Consider the following 15,489-nt stretch of genomic DNA (forward strand, 5'->3'; position numbering starts at 1 on the left):
CTCCAGATGTAGTCAAACTGACAACCAAGAATGGCCATCACAATAAGGTTGAAATATTGTTATGGTTGGAAGATAGCCCCAAATGATACTTTTACTCTGTACTACTATTTCTGGCATAGGAGTCAACTACCTGCAGAGAGATGCTGCCGTGTCTTACATGGGTGTCAGGAATCCAACTTTTATCTAAGGCTTATATTCAACATTACTTTCAGGCAAGGTCCAACATGTACAAATAACTAAGCAGAAAATGTACCAAAATTGAATTTGGGGAAAAGAAAATTTAGAAAGGAGTAAAAAGGTATATAAATAAGAGAAATGAGTAGTTCAAGGATTTCTGAGATATTCTTTCTTAAGACAGGAGTCTCAAAGGGTCTATTCTGCTACTTCTAGAAGGAAGGGTCTAAGCCAGTCCAGACACCCTTGTGAAGACCTCTGTGGTAAAGTTTAAAAAGATACACGCTTTGCACTCCCTAGTCCTGAATGGTATGGTAGCCAGGTAAGTTAGTTCAGGCAAACTAATGTTTCTTTATGTAAATAGACATGAATATGCAAGATAGCTTCTATAGGTTTTATTTTGAAAACAGGGTCTTACTTTATAACCAAGCTGACCTTAAATTCCTTATATAGTTCAGGATGGCCTTGAAATGAGGATCTTTCCATTTAAGACTTCCAAATACACTTGTTCACAGCCATGCCTGGCAGCCTCCTCCTTGATAGGTGTTACAATATAAGTGAAAAAAATCGGTTATGACTGTCATGCAAAAACAAAAACTTCAAATGTATTAATTCTTGAGGAAACAGGATTCTAAAATTAATTCAATGCTGATTTTATTTTTTTAATATTTAACTTTTTACACATGTTACTCTCAGCTCCCTCTCCCTCCCCTCTTCACTCCCCAAGGAAGGTAAGGCCTTGCATGGGGGATTTTCAAAGTCTGTCATATCATCCCAGGCAGGGCCTAGGCCCTCCCCCACGTGTCCAGGCTGAGAGAGCAGCCCTCCATGTGGAACTCACTGAGATCAGCCTGCCTCTACCTGCAGAGTGCTAGGATCAAAGGTGTGTGCCGCCACTGCCCAGCTAAGATTGGCACTTTTAGAAAGTATTTAAGTACAAATGTGAGCACAGGCATGCTGGCATAATCCTGTAATCCCAGCACCTGGTAGATGGAGGCAGAAGGAAAAAGAATTCAATATTACCCAGCGTCTGCTGCTTATGACCCTGTTTCAAAACACATAGAAAAGAAAAGAAAGGAAGGAGGGTGAGAAAGTAAGGGGAAAAGGGAAGAATGAAATGAAGGAAGGAATAAAAGGAAAGGGAAGGGAAGGGAGAAAGGAAAACCCAAACAAACAAACAAAAATACCAAATGTGGTATACTTGTGGAAGGACTTGCAGAAATGACTTAGTGAAATTTAGATGGGGGCTGATTGTCCTGCATCAATAGCACTTAAAACTACTGAAGTATGTGACCCTTCCTGTAAGCCTAAGGGTATCCATGTTATACAACTATTTATCAGATAGCATTAGTATCTATAGTACTATCAGGGTCCATTTATTACATAATTCAATTGGTACTTAAAATTATTATGTAGTCATTTCCTACTCTATTATCAGAGCAGGTGAGCTCCTGGACTGTCACTGTTGCTGTAGGCAGTTCTTGGCCCTCTAGGTGAAATGGAGATAAAGTCTGGCTCCTCTAACGCATATCAAATAGTCTGTTGGAAACATCACCACAACTGTGTTGCGATCTACTCTCTCTAGAACACAACTAATACATCTACCAAAAGAAGAGGGACATTTTGAATATACAACAGCAACATCTTAACCAGTGATCAAAACCCCTATAGACATACTCCAGTGTAAATAGAAACAAGTAATATGAAAACCTAGACAGTTTGTTTCTTCCCTAAATCACTAAAGCCCCAGTAATGTCCCAAAATCAAAATTATTTAGATAAAATTTCAGATGCAGAATTAAAAAGAATGATTGTGAACATGGTAAAATAACTCAGAGAAGATTCAAATATTTCCAAAGAGAATACAGAGAGGTATGAAAAAATGAGAAAGTAGAATTTAATAAAGAGATAGTAATACTGAAAGAAAGCCGAACCAAACTGATGATAGGAATGAAAAATAAAATAGGGTCAAATAAAAGATTCAGTGAAATACCACATCAGTAGAACAGAACATGTGAAAGATTGACTATCCGAGTATGATGGAAAGAAGAGGAGTTGGATCATTCAATCAAGGTCAAACTTTTTAAAACTTTTTTAAAAATAAAATTAGAAAGAAGCTTGCTTCACATGTCAATCCCAGCTCCCTCTCCCGTCTTCCCTTGGTCAGCCACTCCAGGCCCCCCTCAATCCCCATTCCATCCCCAGGGAGAGTTAGGCCCTCCGTGGAGGATCTCCATAGTCTGTCATTTCATCTAGGGCAGGGCCTAGGCCCTTCCCCAAGGCTGAGAGAGCAGCCCTCATTGTGGGATGGGCACCCAAAGTCCATATGTATGCCAGGGAAAAATACTGATCTACTACCGGAGACCCCATAGATTGCCTAGGCCTCCTCACTGACACCCACATTCAGGAGTTCAGGATCAATCCCTTGCTGGCCTCTCAGGCATCAGTCTGGGGTCCAAGAGCTCCCCCTTGTTTAGGTCAGCTGTTTCTGTGGGTTTCACCAGCCCAGTCTTGACCCCATTGCTCATCACTCCTGGCTCTCTGTCACTGGATTCAAGGAGTTCAGCTCAGTATTTAACTGTGGGTGTCTGCCTCTGCTTCCATCAGTCACTAGATGAAGGTTCTAGGATGGCATATAAGGTAGTCTTCAAACGTATTATCAGGGAGGGGCATTTAAGATAGTCTCACCACTACTGCTTAGTTGGCCAGTTGGTGTCATCCTTGTAGATTTCTGAAAATTTCAATAGTGTCAGATCTTTCCTCAAACCTATAATGATTCCCTCTATTATGGTGTCTCTTATCCTGCTCTCCTCTATTCACCCAGCTCAACCTTCCTGGCTCTCTATGTCCTCCTCTCCCTTCTTATTCTCCCCTGGCTCCCTCTCTCCCCATGCTCCCAATCTGCTCAGGAGATCTTACCTCATTTCCCTTCTCTGGAGTACCATGCATATCTCTCCTAAGGTCCTTTCTTTTTCCCAGACTCTCTGGCAATGGGATTGTAGGCTGGCACTCCACCGATCCATATCTAAAATCCATATATGAGTGAGTGCCTACCATGTTTGTCTTTTTGTGACTGGTTTACCTCACTCACAGTGGCTACTTCTAGTTTCATCCATTTGCCTGTGAATTTCAAGATTCCATTGTTTTATTCTGCTGAGTAGTACTCCATTGTGTAAATGTACATTTTCTCTATCCACTCTTCAGTTGAGGGGCATCTAGGTTGCTTCCAGGTTCTGACTATTATAAATAATGCTGCTTGTCCTTGTATGAATGTGCATCTTTTGGGTATATGCCTAAGAGTAGAATTGTTGGAAATTGTGCTAGACTGATTCCCATTTTCCTGAGGAACTGCCCTATTGATTTCCAAAGTGGCTGTACAACAAGTTTGCACTCCCACCAGAAGTGGAGGAGTATTCGCCTTTGTCCACCTCCTCTCCAGTATAAACTGTCATTGGTGTTTTGATTTTAGCCATTATGACAGGAGCAAAATGGTGTCTCAGAGTTGTTTTGATTTGCATTTCCCTATTGGCTAAGGTTAAGGGTCTCTCAGTAATTTTAGATTCCTCAATTGATAATTTTCTATTTAGTTCTGTAGCCCACTTTTTAATTTAAGTTAGAAACGAGCTTGGCCCACTTTTTAATTGAATATTTTGGTGTTTTGGAGACTTGCTTCTTCAGTTCTTTGTAAATTTTGGAGATCAGCCCTCTGTCAGATGTGGGATAAGTGAATATCTTCTTCAATTCTGTGGGCTGCTTTTTTGTCTTGTTGACTGTGTCCTTTGCCTTACAGAAGCTTCTCTGTTTCAGGAGGTCCCATTTCTTAATTGTCAATCTCAGTGTCTGTGCTACTAGTGTCATGTTCAGGAAGGATTGTCTTGTACCAATTCCTTCAAGGGTCCCTCCCACTTTCTCTTCTAAGAGGTTCAGCGTGGCAGGATTTATGTTGAGGTCTGTGATCCATTTGGGCTTTAGTTTTGTGCATCTCGATAGACATGGATCTATATGTAGTCTTCTACATTCCAGCATCTAGTTACTCCAGCACCATTTGTTGAAGATGGATAATTTTAGCTTCTTTGTCAAAGATCAGGTGTTTGTACTTGTATGGGTTAATATCGGGGTGTTCAATGTGATTTCATTGGAGTACCTGTCAATTTTTGTATCAATACCAAGCTGTTTTCAGGACTATAACTCTATGATAGAGCTTGAAGTCCGGGATGGTGATGCCTTCGGATGTTGCCTTGTTAAGCAGCGATGTCTTGGCTATCGTGGGTTTTTTTTGTTTTTCCATATAAAGTTGAGAATTGTTCTTTCAAGGTCTGTGAAGAGCTGTGCTGCTGGGATTTCAATGGGGATTGCATTGAATCTGTAGATTGCTTATGGCATGATTGCCATTTTTACTATGTTGATCCTCCCTATCCAAGAACATGGGAGGTCTTTCTTCAAATACTCAATGTTTTTGCTTTATAGGTCTTTCACTTGTTTAGTTAGCATTATCCCCAAGGTATTTTATGTTGTTTGTGGTAATTGTAAAGGGTGATGTTTCTCTGATTTATTTCTCAGCCCTTTTATCATCTTATATAGTAGGGCTACTGATTTTTTAATTGACCTTGTATCCTGCCACTTTACTAAATGTATTTATCAGTTGTAGGAATTCTCTAGTAGAGTTTTTTGGGTCTCTTATGTAAACTATTACATCATCTACAAATAGTGAAAGTATGACCTATTACTTTCCAATTTATATCCCTTGATCTTGTTTTGTTGTCTTATTGCTCTATCTAGAACTTCAAGTACAACACAATATCGAAGATGCATGGAGAGTGGACAGCCTTGTTCTGTTCCTGATTTTAGAGGCATTGCTTTGAGTTTCTGAGCATTTAGTTTGATGTTGGCTATTGATTTGTTGTATATAGATTTATTATGTTCAGGTATGTTCATGTTATCCCAGATATTTCCAAGACATTTATCATGAAGGATTTTGTCAAAGGCTTTTTCAGAATCTAGTAGGATGATCATGTGATTTTTGTTTCTCAACTTCTTTATATAGTGGATTACATTGATGAATTTTCATCTGTTAAACCATCCCTGCATCCCTAGTATGAAGCCTATTTGATCATGGTGGATGAGTTCTCTGTTGTGTTCTTGGTTCTGATTTGCCAGTATTTTATTAAGTATTTTTGCATCATGGTTCTTGAGGGAAATTGGTCTGAAGTACTCTTTCTTAGTTGTGTCTTTGTGTGGTTTAGGTATCAAGGTTATTGAAGCTTCATAAAAAGATTTTAGCAATGACCCCTTCTGCTTCTATTGTGTGGAATACTTTGAGGAGAATTGCTATAAGCTATTCTTTGAATAACTGTTAGAATTATGAACTGAGGCTTTCTGTACCTGGACTTTTTTTGTTTGGGAGACGTTTGATGACTTCTTCTATTTCCTTAGTGGTTATAGGTCTTTTTAAATTGCTTATCTATTCTTCATTTAACTTTGGCAAGTGATATCTATCCAGAAAATTGTCCATTTCCTTTAAATTTTCGAATTATGAGTTTTTAAAGTATGGCCTGATGATTATCTGGAGTTCCTCAGTGTTCATTGTTATGTCCCCCTTTTAATTTCTTATGTTCACATGTTCACACTCTATCATTTGGATAAAGGTTTATCTCTCTTGTTGATTTTCTCAAAGAACCAACTTTTTATTACATCAATGCTTTGTATTGTTTTCCTAGTTTTGACTTTATTGATTTCTGCCCTCAATTTGATTATTTCCTGGCATCGTCGCCTGTGGGGTGAGTTTGCTCCATTTCATTCTAGAGCTTACAGTTGTGCTGTTAACTCTCTGGTGTGGCACTTAGTGCTATGAACTTCCCTCTTAGCACTGCTTTCACAGTGTCCCATAGGTTTGGGTATGTTGTATCTTCATTCTCATTGAATTCTAGGAAGTCTTTCTTTCTTTATTCCTTCTTTGACCCAGAAATGGTGCAATTATGCATTATTCCATGAGTTTGCAGGGTTTCTGCAATTTATAACATTGTTGAATTCTAACTTTAAAGCATGGGGTTCTGATAAAAATACATGGAATTATTCCAATTTATTTGTACCTGTTGAGGTTTGATATGTTGCCAAGTATGTGGCCATTTTTGAGAAAGTTCCAAGTGGTGCAGAGAAGATTGTATATTCTTTTGTGTTTGCATGTAATGTTCTATAGATGTCTATTGAACTCAATTAGGCCATAACTTCTATTAGTTCCTTTACATCTTTGTTAAGTTTCTGTCTGATAGTCCTGTCTAGTAGTGAGAGTAGGTTGTTGAAGTCTCCCACTATAAGTGTGAGGTTTTATATGTGATTTGAGTTTTACTAATGTTTCTTTTATGAATATGGATGCCTTTGTATTTGGGGCATAGATGCTCAGGATAGACACTTCATCTTGGTGGATTTCTCCTGTGATGAGTATGAAATGACCTCGTTCATCTCTTTTGACTGATTTTAGTTTAAAGTCTCATTTGTGAGATATTAGGATTGCTACCCCCACTTGTTTCTTGGGTCCATTAGACTGAAAAATCTTTTCCCAACCTGTAACTCTGAGGTAACATCTGTCTTTGAGGGTGAGGTGTGTTTCTTGTATGCAGCAGAAGGATAGGTACTTCTTCGAATCCATTCTGCTAGCCTGTGTCTGGGTGAGTTAAGGCCTTTAATGTTGAGGAATATTAATGACCATTGATTGCTCATTCTTCGTCAATTTGGAATGGTTGTTGTTGGTGGAATTATGTGTGGAATATCAGCCCTTTGTTCTTTTGGCTGTTGGTAGAGAGGGATTCTCTAATGCCTATGTTTTTCTGGTTGTAGTTAACTTCCTTGGGTTGGAGTTTTCCTCCCAAAACTTTCTGTAGGGCTGGGTTAGTGGATACATATTGCTTGAATCTAGTTTTTTCATGGAATATCTTGTTTTCTCCATCCATAGTTATTGAGAGCTTTGTTGGGTATAGTAGTTTGTGATGGCATCCATAGTCTCTTAGTGTTGGTAGAATCCAGGACCTTCTGACTTAAAGAGTTTTCATGGACTCCAATAGAACAATGTGAGGTGCACTCTCACCCTGAACTCTTGGGAAAGGGTCTAGGCCCTGCCCTATATGAATGACACACTATGGACACCCCCATGGAGGGCCTCACCCTCCCTGGAGAAATGAGGGGATAACGGGGGGGGGGAGGGCATGGGAGGAAGGGAGGGAATGGGAGAGGGACCTGGAACTGACTTGTGAAGCAACCTTGATTCTTATCTAAATTTAAACTGGAAAATAAAATTAAAAAAAAAGAGTTTTCATGGAGAAGTCAGGTGTAATTCTCATAGGTTTGCTTTTATGTGTTACTTGACTTTTTCCTTAGCTGCTCTTAATATGCTTCTTTGTTCTGTATTGCGACCCCCGGGAAGGGACCCCCGACCCGCGGGGGTGAGGTGATGAGGGTCGCTACTAATTTAGTGGGCCTTCACGAGCAGATCCGATCTGGAAAGTGAACTTCAAGAGGTTAATGGAAACAGGCTCAAGACAACGTTCGCTGATCAAGAGCCTTTATTTTTTGGGGCGCGCTGGAATTTATAGAGGAAGGACCTCAGGGGGTGGTACAAGCATGTCAATCAAGTCTCAATTCAAATATACACCAAATACGGTAAAGACAAAGCTGTAATTTTCCATCAGTCATTAGTTGCATTCCACAAATGCTTGTCAGCGTAAGTCAGGTGCAGGAATTAGGGAGGGGTAGGAAGTGTACAGCAGAACGCTATAATCTTGTTAACAAAGACAATTGCTCTGTAAGGGTATTTCCCCTGGCTAGGCGGGTGGGCTGCCCTGTGTAAATTTAACTTTAATGGTTAGCCTTTTCCTTTGTCTCAAGGGCATGTGTGCTCGCAGTCACGTAGGCGGAAGGCCAAGAAACGGTTGACAGACTCCATTTTGTTCAAGGTTCTAGCAGTCCCCAACATCTCCCCCTTTTCTATATAGTAAAAGAAGAGAGCAGTTGGGTGAAGTGCCTGGCTTAGGTTACCTGGTGGGCTTCCAGTTCTGGACATGGCGAGAGAGGATACGAATTAAGTTTTTGCCGGCAATGTTTAGAGAGCCATGTTTGCTCCCAGATTCTGGCACCAAGCTATCCCCGTCTTAAGCATCTCCACAGCCTGGAGCAGAGTGAACGCGGGCGGTTGGCCAGGTACTCAAACTCCTGAAAGCTCAAAGGCTGGAATGTAGGTTTGTCTACAGCCTCAGGTTCTTCGGGGTCTTGTTGAGAGAGCTGCTGATAGTGAACCTGAACTGAATTTTTGGTAGCCTCATCAACCTGATTTTTAACAAAACCAGTAAGGCGACGAAATGCCCAAGGACCAAAGGAAATAAGTAACATAAGGCCAATAAAAGGTCCTAACAAACTAGGCAGCAAAGTCGATAGCCAGGGAGAGGTAGAAAACCAATTTTTGTACCAAGATTCACTTTGATCCAAATTTCTTTTTGTTTCTTCCAGACTCTGTTTAACTCTTCTGATACTATCTCTAACTAATTCTGATTTGTCTTTGAAAAAGCAACATTCCTCTTTAAGGGCGGCACAAACTCCTCCCTCCCGCAAAAAGGCGAGGTCGAGACCTCGGCGGTTTTGTTGTACCACTTCAGCTAAGGAACCAACAGTTTGTTCCAAGTAATCTAAACCTCTTTTTAGCTCATCTACGTCTCTAATAACAGTGCGGGTTAGAGCATTAATAGAGTCCTTTGTGTGGATTAGGGAGTAAATTCCTGTGCCAGCACCTGTCGCACCCAGACCAACCAATATGGCTAGTGTGAGGGCGGTGACCGGCTCTCTTTTTTGGCGAGAGAGAGTTACAGTTGGATCACTTTGGGGCAATAAATCAGATTCAGGGCGAACAGTCAATTTGGGCACAAGTACAACAAGGACGCAGTAGTCCTTGTGCGCAAGAAAAACATCTACAATAATATGTGGGGATAACCCTGTGGAGCAAGCAAAAAAGGTGAGGTTGGGGGCAATAAGAAAGGAAGCATGAGCAGCAACTTGCATGGTTTGAGTACATGCTTCTAACAGCGGGGTGGGGGGAAGCATACGTGGTCCCAAAAGGCAGAGTCCAGATCCCACGACCTGTCCTAAGGTCATGCCACGTGGTTGTGGCTGCGTGCCCCAGCGAAGCAGATTGGTGTCGTTGGTGTAGATGGGTGAGCCGAAGGCTGCAATTCCTTCGTAGAATGGAGGGATGGGAGAATAGCAAATCCAGCAGCGCTCATAGGTGGTGTTGGAGAGTGCCTGGGCTGAGGTGTTGACCATCTGAAGAATGAGGTCCTCGGTGGAGACTGGACCGGCGGGCATGGTGGGTTGATAAACAGTGGTGGCGGCAGCGGGAGCTAGAGAATGGAGATTAGGACCAGGGCGAGGGGCGGCAGCCTTGGGTAGGAATGAGCCACCGCCAGAGGGGTATAAAAAAGGATTGGGGCCAACAGCAATAGGGCGAAAGGAAGGGATTTCTTTCAAAAGTCTAATGGAAAAGGTGAGGCCTGGGTCCGTGCCAGAAACATATAGGCGTAGACCCCAGTAAGCTCCTCGGGAACCTTCCCAGAGGAACCTTTTTCCTGCAGCCGTAAACTGGATATGCAGGAGGTTGCACCAACTGCGTGAACAAAGGGGATTAAGTGGTGGTGGGCCAGAATTAAGCTGTCTGGCCGGGGGATGTAAGGAGGGAAACTAAAATTCAAAAGGAGAAATGGAAGAAGTAGCAGGCGATGTGGCGTCATCTTTACTGGGAGTTTTGTTATCAACAGCATCTGAAAGAGAAAACAAGAGATTCCTCAGGGGCTTTTTCCCTGGGAGGGTTATAAAGCTTGACCAGTTTGTCTGGAAGCCAGCGTTTCTCCATTGCTGGTGTTATAAAAGCAAGCATGTTCTTTTCCCCAGATAAGGACTGGGTGAGGACCGAGCCATTGGCCCGTGTGCACATCCTTCCAAAGTACCTGTTTTCACAGGTGGAAGGGTGCCAGAGCCGATCAGCGGCTGATCGGCCATTGTTGTCCAGAGAGAGAAAATTGAGCACAAAAAGTGCATGATTTAAAAGTAGGCGATGCTTGCCTTTGCGAGCGTACAGGGTTTTGCTTTCGGAAGAAAGCTTAAAGAGCATATTTTTTAAGATCTGATTAGCTCGCTCTACAACTCCCTGTCCTTGAGGGTTAAAGGGAATTCCTGTTTTGTGGGTAATGCCAAATTTTTTACAAAAATCCTTAAATTTAGAACTAATGTACCCTGGGCCATTGTCAGTTTTAATGGCGATAGGGACAGGAATAATAGTAAAACAATGTAAAACATGGGCAATAACGTCTTTGGTGGCCTCTCCTGTTTGGAGAGAGGCACAAACAAAGCCACTAAAGGTATCCACCGTAACATGAATATATTTAAGATTACCAAAGGCAGAATAATGAGTAACATCCATTTGCCAAAGCTCACCAGGCACAAGACCACGGGGGTTGACTCCTGTATGAGGTTCAGGCAAAAGGGAAAGGCAAGCTTTGCACGATTTAACTATCTCTCGAGCCTGTTCACGAGTTATGGAATATTGTAGCCTAAGTGTTTGTGCATTAAGGTGATGTAACCTATGATCTTGTTGTGCTAACTGTAAAGAGTTAGACTGATCAAACACAAACCAAAGAGAGGTCAGAGGTAGCTTTTATGCATCTATGTGAAAGGTTTTTAGAAACCACCTTCTGTAGTGATTTGGCTAAGCTGATACATTCAACTTGAGACAATAAAATGGCAGAACAAATCCAAAGACATAAAGTGAAGGCTCTGTAATGGCACTGATCACACACACACACATACACATATACATACACACACATACAGCGGTTTGAGTGTAAAAGCTCCTTTAGTTTCAGACACTGGGTACCCTGACCACAGACAGTTTGTGTGGGGCTGAATAGAGCATGGATTTAGAACCCAGCAGGGTCACAAGGCTTCAGGTGCCCCTGCCACCCATGGATGTATCATAAACGACACTGTGACACAGCAGTGACCTCACAGCTTTAAGTTCAGGACTGGCTAAAGAAATGTAGCAATGGCCTGGTAACACTAGCTGGGCCATTTAGATGCTGTCCAAGCTGACAAAGGTCACACAGAACTAGAATGACATACTTTTGGGGGCCTGACCGATCACAAGAAAACTAAACAGACCAAAAGTGCCACAAAGACTCCTAACTAATACGTTTACATTCAAGCCTTCTCTTTAGGTCTAAAAGAGCATGCTGTTTAGAGGTGGAAAACTTTTTGTTGGAAAGTCAGACGAGGCCATTCCACAGTGCTCGAGAGAGCAGAGTCTAGTCTGCACACTCTAGCATATAATACTGAAATGTGTTGGGATCGTAAAAGCAAGGCAATGTCCCAGCACAAGATCAGTGCAATTTACAGGATCAACATGCCTGCCACAGGATGCCCATGACAGAGCTACACGTGTACTGTCTATGGTGAGCCAGCCAGCACAGTTACTTTGGGGAAGGGTTTAAAACATAAACAAAATGTTTGCATTTGCAAATGAGGCATATAAACACCAAGGGAGTGTAACATCTACTCAGGGCACATTCCTTTTTTCATAGGTGTGAAAAATGAGTTAGGGAGAGATCACAGAAAGGTTGCTTATGGCATGCCAGGGACTACTGGGATTGTCCACTGCCCGTGTAGCAAAATGCCCATGAAAAATCCTTGTAACAATCCAAGAGTTCAGGGCCATGCTGAGGGCCCTGAAGGTTCGTTCCTGTGACCAGCCAGCACTACCACCACAGGGACTACCAAGAGAGGCCACCTAGCCTCTAAGGACTCCTAGACACTCAGGGGTCCCAGCTGTTAGCTGCATGACTCTAGGCTGATCTACCTTTAACACATTGTATCAAATATAGAATTTGATTGAAAAACTGCTTGTAAAAATAAAATTTAAATCACCCTGTAGATCAATGCAAAAGCATACCACACCGATACATCTATAAGAAAAACAATTCATCCAGAAAAACTACATCTGTGGCTTCCAAAAATAAAGCATCCACAAACCTGATTTCTTTTTGATAACGAAAATAGGGGTATTCCAAGGAGATGTGGAGAGTTCTATATGGCCAGCATTGAATTGCTCCTGCACAAGCTGCTGGGCTGCTTCTAATTTTTCTTTGACTAGAGGCTATTGCCCTACCCAGACAGGATCATCATTTATCCAGGTGATTTTATCTGCCGGGGTGGGGGTGGAGTGGGGTGGGGTACAGGGGAGGTAGTAACCATTACTGAAAATTTTGAGCAGGGGGGCTATAGCCAAGGCCCGCTCTATCATCGGGATCAGGCGAGCCGCTTCTTCGGCTCAAGCTGCCTGTCTAGTGCGTGGTTGCCCCTGTGCCGCAGGAAGAGGTCTAGCAGGGAGAGGCGGTTCAGCTCCCTACCCTTCAGGGTCAAAAAGAGGGAACTGGAGTTTACGTGATGCCGAGGAGAGGAGCTGAGAGCTTGAACGAGAGAGAGGAAGCAAGAGAATCAACAGTGGAGGAGTATTTGGGAGCAAAAGGTTGAGGAAGATCAGGGAGCTAGGAAGGATCGTAGGCAGAAGGTCTCGTGGCCAGAGAGACCTCACGCCCGAACCCGAAGGTATGCGGCAGCCTCTTCCTCTAGCTCCTGGGCGTCCCCAGGATCGAGAGGTTCCTCAGGAGGAGCAGAGGCGACAGCCCATAGGGAGGGGTAGATACAGGTGGCTAGAGATCGAACTTTAGGGGCAAATGAAGTAGGTTGATCAGAAGGAGAAGGAGGAAGCTTATCAAAGTCAGAGTTAGCAGAGGAAGAGGAACAATCTTTAGAAAGATCAGCGACAGAACTTGCCCTGGAGCTGCACTAGAACACCCTCAGGAAGCGACCTCTAGATGTTGTTGGGCATCTTTAAGAATTTGTTCATTTTGGGGGCTTTCCTCCGCGTAAACAATGATACTTTTTAAGAGATCCCAATACTGCTGCAAAATCTTTTTATCGCTTTCAGAGCCTTTGGTTTCGAAATAATTAGTTAATTCGGCCCCGACTTGTTCCCAAGTACTGCAAACTATTTTTGGACAGGTAATGACAAATCAGGGACAGACTTCATGTACAAAAAGCAAAAACTTAAGTAAATCTTTTTCTTAACCTCAATGTTTCTATCTCTTAATTCTTCCTGAATTCCTTTAATAAATATGGCTTCCTTATTTTTTTTAACCTCAGTGTATCTATCTCTTAATTCTTTCTGAATTCCTTTAATAAATCTAGCTTCTGTGCTGATACTAGTCCCCATTTTCGCGGGACGGATGGGACGGCGGTGTTAACCTAGGTCATTAGACTAACCCTACTCTGCGCCACCCGGATGGGGCTTACCTGACGCCTTATGAGTGGGCTCCGGACTCGTCGCGCCTCTGCCGTCCGATCGGTGGTCTGTAACTCGTGTCCCACGTGGGCGCCAGTTGCGACCCCCGGGAAGGGACCCCCGACCCGCGGGGGTGAGGTGATGAGGGTCGCTACTAATTTAGTGGGCCTTCACGAGCAGATCCGATCTGGAAAGTGAACTTCAAGAGGTTAATGGAAACAGGCTCAAGACAACGTTCGCTGATCAAGAGCCTTTATTTTTGGGGGCGCGCTGGAATTTATAGAGGAAGGACCTCAGGGGGTGGTACAAGCATGTCAATCAAGTCTCAATTCAAATATACACCAAATACGGTAAAGACAAAGCTGTAATTTTCCATCAGTCATTAGTTGCATTCCACAAATGCTTGTCAGCGTAAGTCAGGTGCAGGAATTAGGGAGGGGTAGGAAGTGTACAGCAGAACGCTATAATCTTGTTAACAAAGACAATTGCTCTGTAAGGGTATTTCCCCTGGCTAGGCGGGTGGGCTGCCCTGTGTAAATTTAACTTTAATGGTTAGCCTTTTCCTTTGTCTCAAGGGCATGTGTGCTCGCAGTCACGTAGGCGGAAGGCCAAGAAACGGTTGACAGACTCCATTTTGTTCAAGGTTCTAGCAGTCCCCAACACTGTATGTTTGGTGTCTTGATTGTTGTGTGGAGAGGGAACATTTTTTTGTGGTCCACTCTATTTGGTGTTCTGAAAGCTTCTTGTACCTTCATTGGCATGTCTTTCTTTAGATTGGGAAAGTTTCCTTCTGTGATTTTGTTGAATATGTTTTCTGCCCCTTTGAGGTGGGTTTCTTCACCTTCTTCTATACCTATTATTCTTAGGTTTTGTATTTTCACGGTGTCCCATATTTCCTGGATATTTTGTGTTAGGAATTATTTGTACTTAAGATTTTCTTTGGTTGATGAATCTATTTCTCCTATTATATCTTCAACACCAGAGATTCTCTCTTCCATCTCTTGTATTCTGTTGCTTATGCTTGCATCTGTTATACCTGACTGCCCATCTTTTCTATTTCCAGCATTCATTCAGACTGTGTTTTTTATTGTCTCTATTTTGCTTTCAACCCTTGTGCTGTTTGAATTGTTTCTTGCAATTTTTTTCTTTGTCTTTTCATCCATTTCTTTCATTTTTTCATTTTCTGGTTTGTTTTTTCTTCTGTCTCTTTAAGGGATTTTCTCATATGCTCTTTGAGGGCCTCTATCATTTTCATGAAATTGTATTTAAGGTCTTTCTCTTCTGCTTCATTTGCATTGGAATGTTCGAGTCTTGCTGGTATAGAGTTTCTAGACTGTGGCGGTGTCATATTTGTTTTACTGTTGCTAATTGTGTTTTTATATTGTCTCCTTCCCATCCCTTCTCCAGTGGATACAGAAAGAGCCTCTTCATTTCCTGATGGGTATGGGACCAATGTTTCTTTCCAGTGGGTGCAAACAAGTCCAATAATCTGGTCTTCTCTTCCTGCTCCTGTGAGTGGAGAAATTGACTAGGATGCTGGGGTGCCTTGGCACCTGCTGGGATGGCAATCTGCAGTGACAGTCCCCAGGCACAGGAAGGTGGTCTGGAAACAGGCCCCATTTTACCTGGTCCCATGGGTAGAGAAGGAGACTAGAATGCTGGGGTGCATTGGCTCCCACTGGGATGGGAGCCACAGTGACAGTCCAAGGTCAATTTTTTTAAATGAATAATTGAAACATAATTATTTTGGGACTTCATTAAAATGAGAAAAATCTATGAACTACAAGCATAGAAGGAGAAGAATTTCATATAAAAGTCGTGGAAAATATGTTTAATAAAGTCATAGAAAAAAATCTTCAAAATTTAGAGAAAGAACATCTCATCCAAATACAAGATGCACAAAGTACGCCAGTGGTTTAGGTGTACTTCTCTTGTCATATGATA

General features: G+C 42.4%; 1 long non-coding RNA gene across 4 annotated transcripts in view; it reads left to right on the top strand.

The window, feature by feature from the left end:
• The window catches only part of LOC110340317, a 124,087-nt gene that overhangs the window by 92,208 nt on the left and 16,390 nt on the right, over positions 1 to 15,489 (top strand). The gene's annotated exons all lie outside the window — the stretch shown is intronic.

Source organism: Mesocricetus auratus, unplaced genomic scaffold (genome assembly GCF_017639785.1).
Source record: "Mesocricetus auratus isolate SY011 unplaced genomic scaffold, BCM_Maur_2.0 Super-Scaffold_100026, whole genome shotgun sequence".
Taxonomy (NCBI): Eukaryota; Metazoa; Chordata; class Mammalia; order Rodentia; family Cricetidae; genus Mesocricetus; species Mesocricetus auratus.